Below are 11,861 nucleotides of genomic sequence, written 5' to 3'. Positions count from 1 at the left end.
ATTATTTGCTAAAAACAATGTTTATCAGTTTGAACATTAAATATCTTGTCTTTGTAGTGTATTCAATTAAATATAGGTCGAACATGATTTTCAAATGATTGTATTCTGTTTTTATTTGTTTCACACAACATCCCAACTTCATTGGAATTGAGGTTTTATAATACGCAGCCCCAAAGTTTACCTCAAAATTCTGGAAAACCCTTCAAACTTTGTGTAATGCATTTTTACGTGTGATTTTGTGTCTATTCATATGATCAAAACATGAAGTATTATCTGCATTTTGTTAGTTTTTTCAAAGAATTATTTTTAAGTTAAGCACTTTATTTGAACATGTAACTTTTTTATTTACTTGCTCTTATTTTGAAATTCACAGCCCTACTTTTATTTCGTAAATGAGAAAGCACGCAGTTGTGTTTGATTACCCGGGAAGAATTTGTAAGATGGGTACAATTCTTTAAAGAAAACATGAAGGGCCAGGCAAAACATTTAATTTTATTTTAATGGGATTCAAATTAAACTGACAAGCATTTCAGAAAAGCATTACCATTTAACAAAACATAACCATAGAGAAATTAATGAGGGTTGTTGTTCAGACATCAGTCGTATTTAAAAAAAAAAAAAAAAAAAAACTATTTTACAAATTCTGCCTGGGTATGTAATCTTATGGGCACAACAGTACATATATGCAGTCATACATTGGAGCTCCCAATGCCATGAGGTACATTAGGGCGCATTTGCGGTTTCAGTAATCTATATTTTTTATTTATTTTTTTTAACATGAGCATGTGCTTGACCCACTGCCCAACCTCAGCAACTGGTATTCCTAGGCTCTTCCATTCAAGTACTAACCAGGACTGACCCTGCTTAGATTCTGAGATTGGGCAGCAGCATGTGGGGATCGGGTCGGCACAGTTATATATACCTATGTCATATTGGAATGAAAGTGTAGGCTACACCTTTCTCATAACCTCTAGGTGGCAGTGGCATATTGGAATGAAAGTGTACAGCTTTTTCATAACCTGTAGATGGCGGCATATATTTATAAAATGTAAAACTTTTTTCCATTTCCCCCTATACCTATGTATAATGCGCACTATTGACTTTTGACAATTGTAATTGTCCATCATGTCTTTCTGGGGTGAATGGAGTATTATGATAGCAGGCATTTTTCTAAACACCTGCGTGTTACTTGGGATTGTTGAGGAAATTGCTTACACAGTAGAGGGGAAGTCTCAAAGCAGTCAGATTGACAGTTGTAACCCCTTTGGCCTGTTTAAAAAAAAAAAAAAAAAAAAGACCGTCTTACTTGCAGTGTGGGCATTAAAAACTACTAAAATATTTTGGTCATATGGTTGAATATACTGTTCTTTAATCTGCTTTACAAATGTGTTCTACCACCGTCATGTAAAATTTATGTATGAAAAAGGTGTTGGGTGAATTTGTGGAGGAATTTAGCACTGTCTAACATAAAATGAGACTGGCTTTTTGTAGTCTTTTTGTTTTGGTTGATTTTTGTCTTGGTATTGTATCAGAAAATTGCCAGATTTTTATGGTGTCCCTCTTTTCTTACTGTGGGACCAGACCACTTGGAAAAGGCATCTCTGGATTTTGCTCCAGCTGGCAGGACAAATACGAGACAATATGATGGGTTTTGTTGCTTGAAAATAACGAACGTAAATGTTATTTTCTCTGAGCAGAAAGCGGTTGAAAGAACCTGCTTGAAAATGCAATGGTGACCTTTAAAATGTCAACCAGGTCCAAGAATTGAGATGATGCAGGGCTGTAAAATCACCCACAGATGGTGTTTACTCTGTCACAGGAAGATAAAATGCAAAGAGACTGGTGTATACATTCTTAGATGAGCCCGAAACACTTGTCTCATATCAATGACTGAAAACCACAATGTGGATACATATTTCACACGTACTGCAAAACACCATCATCCCCTGCCTGTTATTCAGTCGTAACTGGCATTTGCCACTTTTTTCATTGGTCTCTGCCAGGCAGCAAATCTGTAACCATGAAATCTTTTCATCTATGTTGCATATTTTTGCTAATTATTTCACTGATGGGACTTGATAATGATTCATTATTAGTGAGTTGAAATTCAAGACATAGTAAGAGGGACAGCTGTAGTTTTCTTAGTGTTCCATTTTCATGTAAAAACACCAGTTACGATGATACGTACAGTTGATAACCTGTTTTCACTTTGTTCAAATGTAATCACAGTATTTGTTTTGTGTGTGCGACCCATTTCCATCACATTTAAACCCATAATGTCACAACAGACATCTGCCTCGCTTAGAGCGTTCTTAACACCCACGCACAAGAGAAACTCTTTATTTGCATGAAATCACAGCAAAACACTACACCTACCTTTGCAGTAATGTTTGTTGAGTGGCTGACCGTGAACAAATAATAATAATAATCATTGCTCTTCCTAATGGTTTAAAAGCTTAGTAGTTGTCTTACATTTGTGTATATTGGATTGCCCTTTCATCATTTTCATGAACCGCATGTTTTTAGGATTACAACAAATCTGCTTGACTCTTCAATATGATTTTAAAATTCAGTTGAAACATTTGTATTTCCTTATAGTGACTTTTTGTTTCTTCTTTATTCTTGCACAACTCATCGACATTTCCATTGTCCATACGAGTAGATTGCTCTTCCTGTTCTGCTTCTTTCCTCCCAAACATCACTGCCTGGTTCCCATGCCAACAGTTTCTGGGAGATGGTTCCGGTGCACTGGGATGGAAACTGTGTGTCATCACAGAGGATGTAGGAGGGAAAGAAGCTTTGTATGTGGGGGGATGCCCATAGGAAGAAATGGGTGGTTTGCAGAGACGTGTATAAAGAGGAGCTCACTGATGATCGAAGGCACAGTTTGCTCAAACTCACACACGCTTGCTGCGAGAATTTCCGGCAGAGGGATAGGATCTCCCTAATTCTCTCTAATTCTCTCTCAACAAGCACACCCTGGACTCCATATTCAAATTTTTTTTAAAACTTTAACACAATTTGGTATCACTTGAGAGACCAAACCGAGGACTGAAAACCGACCAGATTCGCGAGAATTTCCAGGGACCCTACATGAACGGAGATTTTGTACAACTCATAGTCCTTGTACCAGATTACCATGGCGACCAGCATGCACTCAATCCCTGCCCATCTGCTGCCTCTAGTGATGGAGGAGTTCCCCCAGCCTCTGGCCACGGCTTGTGTGTGCAGGGCAGGACAACGTGAACCTCGTCTTCGCTTTCTGCACTGTGGAATCATTGAAGAAGAGGAGGACGACTGCTCCACTTTGGAGGAGGATCAGGCCCAGCGCTCCTTCCTGCAGACCTTGGAGAGCCTGAGGAGGAGCACCAGATGAGCTGGACCAGAGACATTGTTGACCTAATTGGCTTCCCTACAAACACGTTGTATGTCTGTTATGGATGCAGACTGTTCTGACTTCACATAAATTCTCTGTGACACTGGTTGTGCCTACACAAGAACTGGGAGGGAAGTCTTAAAGGATACGAAATAAAGAGAAGAGCGTTCACAGCAAATAATGATTTCAACTTCAATTTCTTGTTTGCTTTGTATTTGTTTGTCACTGATTGTTCTTTTTAAAAATGGAAATAATATCTGTAGGTAAAGCCATGAATCCCCCTCATACTGTATATTAGTCGAGATTTTGCTCTTCCTCATGCTGGTTATGCTTGTGGCTTTGATTTTGCATTCAACACAACATATATCATGCATTAATCTGCTGATGTGTTTTCTGTCTAACTAGTACATCAATTATACAAAAATAAAGAAGACCTCTCAAAATAATTTATGTCCCCTATTGGCACTGATAAAACCACAATCTCTATTCAATTTGAAATTTGATGAAGCCATCTTTCAAGGTTTTCCATGTGGTGGCGCTAGTGATACACTTCTGAGCAGAAAGCACACATCAATGCAACAATTCCCCCTCCGAGTCAGGCTTGACTACATATTAACGCTCGTCACTGATGAATTAGCCCTGCTATTCCTTCTTATATTCATTCATATATACAGTAGCCCTCGATCAATTCAGGGAAAGAAGCCACAATGTTAACGTGGAGGTCACACCACATGCAGACTATAAACATGTACGAACCCCCGAAAGACTACTAAATGCAGCTATTAAGTAGTCTCTACCCTCCGGAGACTTGGTTTCACCTGTATAGATTCTGAGATTCCATCTCAACTGTGTCTCAAGTGACAAATGCAAACATTGAAACCTTTTTCTCCAAATAATTTCATCCTATTAATGATTTGTATGAATCATTAAAATGATTTGTATTGTCTGTGTGATTTATGGCATTCGCCCTATCGCTCATCTTGCGTTAGTGCTAACATTGATACTTCCTGGTTGGTTGGTCAGGTAATGTTTCTTTAAGGTGTTAATGTTACAAAATATGACTGTTTAACATGTACACATCTCTATTTACTATTGCAGTTTTCCGTTTTTGACTGCAATTGCCTCTTTCTCTTCATTAAGTTGACATTACCTTACAGTGCATGGTGTGATCTTTGTTGAATGCTATTATTAGAAAACCATAGCAGAATTTCTAATAGGTTCTCCTCTCAAGGTTGCTATACTCATATTGACTCGACTAGGCAGACGGTGCGATTCATTTACAGCCTGCCTCTCAAAGACAGAAAAGGTGTTTTGTAAATGAACAGCCTTGTATTTCAGAACCAAACACCAATGGGCTGGACCAAAGAGAGCGGCACTAACGCTCCTTCAGGTGGCTCAGTATTTTGTTTTTCTACTTCATGGAAAGCTAGCCTCTGAGATTAGTTGATTTATGCACAAGTCAGTGCAGAACTGAATGACCTAAATCACCGCTCTGATTCCCACCTTGAGTTTAACTCTAAATCTGCCACACACTTTTCCTTCACAACTGAGAAAAGCATCATCTACATTTAATAATCCGCATCTCTGGTAAGTATGATGTATAGTGGAACCTTGATTTTGGAACGACCTGTTTGGTGAACGGTTCGGTTTATGAACAAAATTGTGGAAGAAAAACTACCTCGGTTCCTGCACTACTTTTGGTTCACGAACAGTCTTGGCATGGCCGCAGAAGGCTCGCTTGTCCTTTTTCTCGTACTATATAAACATAATTTGCGCCATGCGTCACACATTACAGGTATCTTTTGTTTTGGGCTCTCAAATTAGGCCATATGGCTCTAGTATGGGTCGAAAGAACGTGAAAACTGCTTTCCATATTGTTATTAGGAAGCCTTAACATATTATTGTTGAAATAATAGCTAGTAGCTAAACATGAGAATAGTGTTCATGTTTTTGATCACGCTGTGCAGTCTGGTTTGGCAAAATCTCTGTCCATGGATTGTTTTAATAATAAACAAGCCTCAGTGGTTGCAGCAGAGGCAGCGAAGAAGCTCCTCGTCTTGACACCGAAACTCGCTGTGAGTCGTACAGCGGATCAGACGACTCCAGCTGGGTTGAGCTATCTGGGAGGTGACTGCTCCTGTGCATGCTGAGGTGGTCCCGATCATTGGTCACCTGGAAAGCGGCATTTTGGATAGAGGGCATCTCTTTATTCTATACTGTGATCTGTTTTCACATCTTTTCATGATGTCTCCTCACTGGCTAACACAGTATACAGTGGGGACCTCTTGGATATTTCATTTAATGTCTCTTGTGATTTGCACTGGCAAATGCGCATGCAATGGTAGCAAGGGCGCCGAGCTTGGCAGCCACTTTCAGCATCATATTTGTTGGGGCATCTGCTGCGTTGACAGCTGGAGAGAGAAGATGAGTCGCAGAGGTCACACACTGAGTTTGACTCCTTCCCGTCACAGTCTGCCAGGACTGCAAAGATGGAACTGTGTCTAGTGCTTCAATCAGAGTGCCTAATTGGGTGAGTGGGGAGATTTGATACATCGTGCTTCCCAGTGGAAAGGTTTGCATGTAAGCCTTGACCAGAATGCTTCCATATGCATTTCTATCGGAACGAGCCCATATTCACTGGACTAACTGTCACCATACCTGAAACCACCTCTGCTCACAAATACTTGAAATCTCTTTGCCTGCTGTATGGAATGGAAAGTCTTTTAGGCTGCATTTACACTACAGGTCTTAATGCCCTATTTACATTTTCTTCCTATAGCCTATAGTCATATTAACGGATATTTACTTGATTTGTATCTACAGTATATGATAGAGGTATATGATTCACTTAAATCACTACTTTGTCAAGCTGCCATTGAGTGAAAGAGTACAGCAGTACATCGTCGGGCGCCAGCCATTCTAATCACAATCTGCGTTTACGTTGAGCCCCTGACTGGACAAAAAGCCTTTAATACTTCACAAAAGCAAATGCCTGTGTTTCATCGTCTTCCCAAACTCTTTTTGAAAGGTCTTAGAGCCATGAGCGATGCAATAAATAAAACGATGAGCCAACTAACTCAACACTTCAACACTCTAAATTGGTTAATATTGCGTAAAAGTAACAGATGAAGTGGGGACTGATGAATAGTATTGATTTGGGAAACAAATATTAAATTGACCATAGTTGGATGTTGGTTTATGTGCTGGATAAACTTCAGAATTGGGTACTTGTTAGTTTCGGTCAAAGCAGAGTGCAGTTGCTTTTAGCACTGATGTTTTTCAAAACAGCGTCCTCATTGGTCCACTCTCTTTGTGACTCTCTTCTAAGATCTAAAGGGATGGTAGATTACCTAGTTTTCCTTTATTTATGTTTTTTTTTTTTATGCCAAGACATGTCACCATCTGCTCCTTGTGAATGGTTATGACTGGATGCTTTCTTCTCACTTCCTCCCAATGGATTAGAGGAGGAGGCCATGTCTCCTCTTCTCTAACCCGTAGGTGGTCTATTTCACATGCTTGGCATAATTCCAAGTACCTGTTTGAGAGAATCTCGAGGCGTTCTCTGTCTTTCAGCGTTTGCCGCATGTGTTGTGTGATGTCAAGTTTTAACTGTGGACTCCAGGAGCCTTTTGTCTTTTCTCTGTGGTTTTACTGTTTTTGCTTATTTACTATTTTTACTTACAAGATGGATTTTGTTGTGTCATTTGCAGCTCTGAAAGAGGCAGAAATTCACTCAAATGTTGTGTATCGTATTTATTGTATGGATGTACAGTATTTTTCTTACTAATTCTTTGAATCAATGATGTGCAATAGCCTCATGTGGAGCAGACTTTTGTTAGCCCATAAAAGTACCATTTTCAAAGGTTTGTAAAAAACAACAACAACCCAACTACTAATCATTATTAGTGATTAACTCATACCACAGTCAGTTCAGCTCTTCTGCATTATTGCTGCATTTGAGACAGACTATCCCACTCCCACCGCAACGCCAACATCTGACTAGATCTAAATCTTCCAATTTTGGGAGTAGCTCATTTCTTTTGTTCTAATTGTGCTCCTAACTACAGAACGTTAATTCGTACAACACAATGATCTTGGCATGCAGGCATCAATACGTTGAAATGCGCATATTTAAGAACAGGTGCTGCAACGTTAATGTTTTCAATTATTATTTTTAAAAATAAATAACTGAAGAGTAGCCGGGGGCTCATTTAGTGTCCATCCCACAGTATTACAATTTAATGTTGTTCTCAGGGATGTGCATTCAAGTTTAAATATGATTTTGCTTTCACTTGCTTTTTCAAAGCAGTCATTTTGAAATAGAATACTTCACCCAAAAATGAGTCTGCAGGAAAAATTACACATTACGCTTACGGATAAAGGTGCATATACTGGAATTTCATTATTTATTTTGCAACTCCAAAATCATGACGCCCCCATACTTGTGTTATTTATCCTCAATGAACCACAAAGTAGCCTACCAACCAAACAAAATACATGGAGCCCCCCCATTGTTTACAGTTCAGTCTGGGGACCACCGACTGATAATGGTTACAGTATCGAGTTGCTAAAACAAATCTAATGCCTAAGACTTGCACAGTCCTGCATATGAATGAAGAGCTACTTGCCAACACACTATAAATTCATTTTGATCATTTGAAACAAAAGTATTATTTACCAAGATCTGTAAATATTACAAACATGAATGTGATCCTGTTAAATAATTCCATCTGAACACGTTCAACAAATGTTCATACAGACTGTGCACAATTAATGGAATGGCAAGATCAATCATTTTGAAATTTCTCATTTTGTTTTGGAAAATAACTTTCAGCAATTCACGTTAGACTTGTTGCATAGCAAGATATAATAATAAAACGACTGGGAGGCAAGAATTGACACCAAAGCTCTTGTACATAAAGTATTTTTTTTCTTTAGCTTGTACTGTACTTGTTGTAACCATGTGCAAGAGAAGCACAAAACAGATTTGAAAGCAAAGAACAGAACGTGTCTCTTTTGGGGACAAGAGAGCTATTATGTTGCTCAGCCCACACGTTCTTCAGTTATCAAGTATTGGATTTTTCTGCAAGGCAATCAAAAGCAACACCGTGGACTCATCATCTCCACCATTCACATGCAATTTCTGAAGGGATTCAAATGCCACCTTCTCAAGTATTTCATTTTGTAAACGTTGATAGCTGTTGTCTTGTAAAAGGTCACAACATAATGCTGGGCAGACCAAAGGCAGAGTCAGACATTTTCTCACTTGTTCTGTTGATTGTTATTTTAAGATGAAAGAATGACAAAAGTGAGTAACTACTTATTTTCCTTTCGGCTTGTCCCTTTAGGGGTCGCCACAGCGCGTCATCCTTTTCCATGTAAGCCTATCTCCTGTATCCTCCTCTCGAAAACCAACTGCACTCATGTCTTCCCTCACGACAAAAGTGAGTTACTAAATACTGTATATAGGTGCAATGCGCCCTCATGCTAAATTAGGCCACCATACTTTGCTCATTGAGCACATGGACGTACAGTATTGAGCTTGCACTTCCATCTCAATTCCCACACCACAAGATTTTCCTTAATTCTGGCAATGCTTGCTATTAAGAAGTTATTTGTATAATTTACCACTGCTTAGTCCAAGATTTAGCCGTATTGGCAGGAACATTCAAGACTAAAGTGGGCGTGAAGATTGAGCGGAATTAATGTCTGCTGGACTGTGAGCTGAAAACATGTCATCAGTGGAGCCCGTGTCACCCCAAGGACACGTGTCTGAGAAGGATTTGTACGTTAAAGGTTGACTTAGCAAAGTCAATATCTGAACTACTTTGTGGGACTTTGTTGGCCCCAAAGCAATCATTCTTTTTTTGGAGGATAAAATGATAGAGGCAAACACACTAATACGGATATTAGACGTGTTAGCGGGGCAAACACAACAATTAAACAGATGCTGTGACAGTGTTCAAGTCTAACGTTGACATCATCTGTTAATGTTATTGAATTTGATGCCTCCAATATAACCACATGGAATTCTGTTATTTCACATGAACTATTACCTAGAAGATGAGGTTTCTTTGAAAATTGACTTCACAGTGACAGATTGCGAATAATCTGTGATAGGATGCCTCACAGATCAGGCTACTAATTGCGTTGTGTTGCCAAGTCTTTCATCCCAAAGGTTGGGTTGAAACACAATATTTACTGAAACAGGTAGTCATGTAAAATGGTATTCTTGTCATAAGCTTAATGGACGGCTAATTAACTCCTATATGTTTTTATTTATAACTCAGTTATTCTTTCTCCTGTGTTTCCTGCACTGTGCTCCTCATGATGTACAGTATTTATTTCCAGCACTGAACAATCTGGATCTGACGGTATTAATAATCTTCAGAGATCTTAATGAAAATAGCAGGCACTTTTGTTCATTTGATAACAGTTTCAAGCAATGCATGAAGGGTATTGGTAAAGCTTGAGCATGATAAGACTCATTGTTTTCCCAAAAGAAATTCAAGCAATGGATTGCAAATATTCCCACAAACTCAGCACAAAACTAATTTTGTGAGTAGTTCCTGAATGATAAAGTAATAATACGATTTACACATTTATGCTGCAATGAATTGAGATGGGAAGTAGTTTATAGTTTTCTGTCAATTCTATATATATTTGTTTAGTTGGCAAGGCAAGTATATATAGGGATATGGTAACTTGCAAGTTTGTCCACTGTATACTAACATTCATTCACTGCATCAGATACAGGCAATATAACTAACTATATAACCTCAGATGGCGATAAGTGGTGTGAAACGAGATTCAAATTTTGCCCTTGGGTTTGGCTCTAGCCTGTATTTAAGGTACTGTTTACCCCTCGTGTGTATGATTCTGAAAAAACGTTGAGAATATTTGGAGAACACTGTATTAAAATACAGCCGCCATGGATGTTGCCGTTTCATGTTTTGAACAAGGCCTCATCAAAACAGTTGAAAAAGGTTGACATAGAGAAGCAACTCCTTGAATGCGTGACCGGCTGTGCTTCAAATATGGTACGACCAGAGTTATGTGAACTTTGAGGGCCTCTAGATTTCCCAGGGCATATACATAAATAAATAGAAATAAACAGAGAAAGAGATTTCAACAATGAAATTGCAAAGCTATTTTTAGGACATACTGTATGTACAGTTGCTCTAACCGTATATGTATGGCATCCTAATGAACAAACCCACCAAAGAACCCTTTCTTGTTAATCTGAATGTATTAAGCATTATGCAATCATCTATACATTGATTCAAAACCCTTTTTGCATGGTGCAGTGATTAAAAACTTTCTACTCTCTCCAAGCCCAAATCATACGAATCACATAAGATTCCCTTAGCTCTACACTTGGCAAGATATTTCATGAGCCTTTTTATTTCATCCTCGTTTTTGGCATCAACACTAATCTGCATAAATTGAACATATTTCTGTGTTAGAAAACAAATACATTGAATTAAATAAGGCACTGTTGCTAGTTTTTCATTCCTTTTTTGGTAGTTATATTTCTATTTTCATCTAAAGTGCATTTTCTCTTGGTTTGAACTGGTCATGTATTGTTGTTTGAAATATTTTTGCTAAGATTGATCCCAAACCTGAGCTGCTATTTTTATTTGCTTGCCGCATCATTATGTAACCAAGTGTGCTTGTGTGTGAGGGTGTGTGTTAGTCTGCGAGTGTGTGTGTGTGTGTGCATGTGTAAATTGCACGTTTGTGTAAGTATAGAACACAGTCCTTCACTTTTTCCTGATCAGCCGGCACAGTTCTTTGTAAGTCACGTGACAGCATAGACTGTCTAGTCTTCATCTAAAAATTGACAATATACAGTAAATATGAGCTAAGGCTATTGGTGTTTGACAAATATCTGCCCTATATTGATAGTAGTCTATTCAGCTGGGTAGATTTGTGTTTCAGTTTTACAAGAGGTTATAATAATACCTACAATTAACATCAATCATGTGAATGTTCTCCCTGGTTTTGCATGGGTTTTCTTCGGGTACTCCAGTTTCCTTCTACATTCCAAAAACATGCACATTAGGTTCATTGAAGACTGAATTATCCTTAGGTGTGAATTATTGTGTCTATATGTGTGGACTGGCTGGCGACCAGTCCAGGGTGTACCCCAGCCTCTCACCCAAAGGCAGCTGGGATAGGTTCTAGCTCACCCGTGACCCTAGTGAGGAGAAGCTGTATAGAAGAGGGATAACCCAGAGTGGGCCTACACCACGTTTTAAATGCATTCCAATGTATTAAAGCACCATTTTAAACACAGTGTAAATGTATTTGAACACAAAAAATTGCAAACATAAAATAATAGATAGAAATGACTGTACATACTGTGTCTGTTTGATGGATACGATGTGGGGCTTGCTGAGGTGATGAGTTTCGACAAGTGTCTGGTCCTGAGCTGTGCCCGACAGCAGCTCCTGTGTGAATGTGCTCACTGTGTTCATGCGTT

This window comes from Phycodurus eques, chromosome 2, assembly GCF_024500275.1.
Source record: "Phycodurus eques isolate BA_2022a chromosome 2, UOR_Pequ_1.1, whole genome shotgun sequence".
Classification (NCBI taxonomy): Eukaryota; Metazoa; Chordata; class Actinopteri; order Syngnathiformes; family Syngnathidae; genus Phycodurus; species Phycodurus eques.
The sequence above is the reverse complement of the archived record's forward strand: the minus strand, read 5'-3'. Positions refer to the sequence as shown.